The 3,374-nt window shown below is 41.1% G+C and overlaps 1 pseudogene; it reads left to right on the top strand.

Annotated features, from left to right (window-relative positions):
• The first annotated feature begins 215 nt into the window (after positions 1-215).
• On the top strand, positions 216-2,269 carry LOC147028725 (uncharacterized; annotated as a pseudogene).
• The last annotated feature ends 1,105 nt before the right edge of the window (positions 2,270-3,374 follow it).

The raw sequence follows: 3,374 nt of genomic DNA, 5'->3' as shown, positions 1-3,374 counted from the left end.
TGACAGTGTTGTCTTTTTTTTGTTACAGGACGTGCAGACAACTGTGATTTTGATTCATGTTTTAGTGGTTGTATTGAATATCTGCTACCATGCATACCTGCTTGTAGCTGTAGTTTATTGGTGGTGGATAATTGTCTTTTTTTCAGGTAACACCTATTATGGATTAGTGCTCCAGTGGTGTACGCTTAGTTGTAGTTACTTGGTGGTGGTGGCTTCATCATGTCAAAGGCAAAGAAACGCCGAACTGATCATGGTTGCAATTCAGAGGAACTGCAGATGCCTCCTCCTGTATGTATTTTACATGTGAGTGGCATACAGCATGGTGAATTTATACCACTACACAATATAAGGGGTCCTCCCCAGGAAAAGCTTGAGATGTTACATAATCTTCGTGAGAAACGGCTCCTTCAGTCTCATGATTCACCCGCTCATATGGAAGCTGTGTGTAGGTTAATTCCAGACAATCTTGATGGTGTGGACCTAGAAATGACAGGCTATCACCGGGGATGCTATCAAGCCTTTACCAAACATCACGATCATTTTGAAATGTGTCATACCAGATGATGAACCCTCAACAATTCGATCCCCTCATAAACCATCAACCTCTTCCAAGAACATTTTCCACCAGAATGTATTTTCTGTGAAATGCTTGAGATGAAAGTTTCCGGAAGGACTGAACGTTGTGTCCAGTTTGCATCTTTCAAGGGAAAGGAAACAGCTTTGACTCGTATTGAATCCCAAGTCCTAGAAATAGGAGACAATCGTTTACATCGCAAGATGGCAGGCGAAGATTTGTTTGCAAGAGAGGCTCGTTTCCATAAATCCTGTCATAGTTCATTCAAACTGAGACATGTGAATTATTTATGTGATCAAGCCAACAGAAGTATTGAAAACAAGCAAGATGAAAAGCTTGAAGCTCATCAAAGCCCATTTAATGTCGTTCTGGATTTTATACGTGAGAGGGTAATTGGGCAGAAGGAGGTCGTGTAACTTGGAACACTCCGCCACCTATACGTCCAAGAACTTGAACGCTGTGGATTTCCAAATCCAGATTTCAGAAGTGATAAGCTGAAGACCCGACTTCAACTACACGAAATCAATAAGTGCATTGCTTTCACAAAAGTGTTTCCTGGGGACAGGGGATGCATAACCTACTACCTGATGTACAGCACAAGCATCTCTGTTGCGGAAGCAGTTACTTATGCATGTAGGCTTGGTTCCAAAGACAAGTTTGAGGATGTTGCCTTGCACTTGCGCAGTGTTGTTTAGGGGATGTTCAACGAGTCAACACCACTTCCTTGGCCTCCTACAGCTGATGAGCTGGATGCCAGGGCATCAGAAGAATACCAACAAAGCTGCACTTCTACATTTCTTCGCAGACGACAGTCAGGAAGATATGCCTTATCCGAAAGGTGCCCTACACATCCAAGATGGCAATGCACTTTTTCATGCCCTGATAAACATATCACCTACATTTGGAAAAATATGTCTGCAAGTGTTAGATCATATGGTGGCCAAGAAAGATTTTTTCTTCTCAACTGATTCTTACCATGCTGATTCTATCAAGGCTCAGGAGAGGTTACGCCGAGGATCTTCTCAGCGTTATCTGATACAAGGGCCAGCAACAAGAAAACCAAGTGACTTCAAGCTATTCCTGGCAAATGAACACAATAAAACACAGCTCTGTGAACTACTACTCAAGGTGTGGAGCAGCAATGCAGCAGCATCTTGCATGGAGCAATATGGAACAGCACTGGTGGTAGTGGATGGCAAGGCATACCGGTTACAATCATCTGATGGTGAGGTAAGTAATTGAATTCTAGATGTCAATTTATTGTAAACCCTTTCCCAACTGCTTAAAATCAGTATGTATGATAAATTCCACATCATATCATTTCAGGATAGAGCACAATAAATTCATGAGTTGACGTCAAATCAGGAGGAAACAGACACAAGGATTGTACTGTACCTGAAGTATGCAGCCAAACTGGGTTACAAGTCAGCTGTTGTCAGGACACCAGACACCGATATATTTGTCATCCTCCTGTTTTATGCTAACACAACAGGTCTTACCATCTTTCTTGACCTCGGAACTGGTAAACATCGTCAGATTGTCAACATAAGTCAAATGGCAGAATCCATGGGTGCCGACAACTGTAAGATGGTCCTGGGCCTGTACGTGTTCACCGGGGAAGACATAACAAGTTCCTTCAAGGGAAAGGGCAAATTGGACCCTCAAGAAGTTACAACATCATCCAATTTATCATGAAGCTTTCAGGTATTTGTTTTATTATCTATGAAATCCCCTGACTATCAGTTTCTTTTAACTTTTGTGTGGCAATTCATGTAATTGTACTCATCTCCTTTCAGAAAACTTGGGGATGAATAGTCTGTAAAGCCAGAAACGATTGATGATATTGAGGCATTCACACGTCTGATGTACGGCTACTCCAGACAGAAATGTATTGACACTGTATGTGGAATCATGTTGAGGAAGGTGGTTGGGGAAGATGAGCAACTGACAACCAAATCTAAGATTGTCCTCTCCCAGTTGCCACCTTGCTGAGACAACCTTATCCCACACATTGGTCGAGTGAACCATCGCCTTGCTATCTACAAGCGAGGAGATATTCCAATCTTCTGGTCTCCAAAGCCATATGATCCTGAACAAGGTTGGGAAAGAAATGATGAGTGTGTTTTGGAGCCAGTGTGGTCTTGCGGCCCAGTACTTCCCCCTACCTTGATAGACTTAGTTGAGAAGACTACGGAAGAGATGGAACAGTGTGATTATGACATTGAGGAAGAACAGTCCAGCCAAGATAGTGACTATGAAGAACTTCTCAGTGATAACGAAGACTACATTAAAATATGAACATTGAGACTTTTGGCATTTGTAATAATGTTTCAACATTAATTAGTTGTGGGCCTGCGTATTATAGTAACTCGTTAACACACGATCTCTATATAATGCATATTCCCATATCAATTAGTAAGGAGTGGAAGTGAAAATACCAAGAGAATGAAACATAGACTGTATTTCAGGACTCATTGGAACATGTAAAGCTTTTTACCATAACAAAAAGGCAGAGAAAACAAATATGTGTCAAACTGCAATTTCACAGGAAACTTATTACAAAAATTCATTTTTTTTTTCAATATTTTCGGTATTTTTGCGGAAAGGGTTAATGATGTTGTACTGAAGTTAAATAATTTGTTTTAGTTTTAAAAACTGCCTATACATGTACACTTTCCTTCAAGCAAAGTAGAATCCAAAAGATTCATTCACTTAGGTGCAGGGTGGATGACAAAGAGGATGGGGGTGAAATTTGACTTAGTGGCCCTTTAACGTGACCTTTTGACCCCTGATGACATCA

Source organism: Eptatretus burgeri, chromosome 4 (genome assembly GCF_056783735.1).
Source record: "Eptatretus burgeri isolate ZD-2024b chromosome 4, Ebu_testis_v1, whole genome shotgun sequence".
NCBI lineage: Eukaryota > Metazoa > Chordata > Myxini > Myxiniformes > Myxinidae > Eptatretus > Eptatretus burgeri.
Note: the sequence above shows the minus strand (reverse complement) of the source record. Positions and strands in the feature narration are given on the sequence as shown.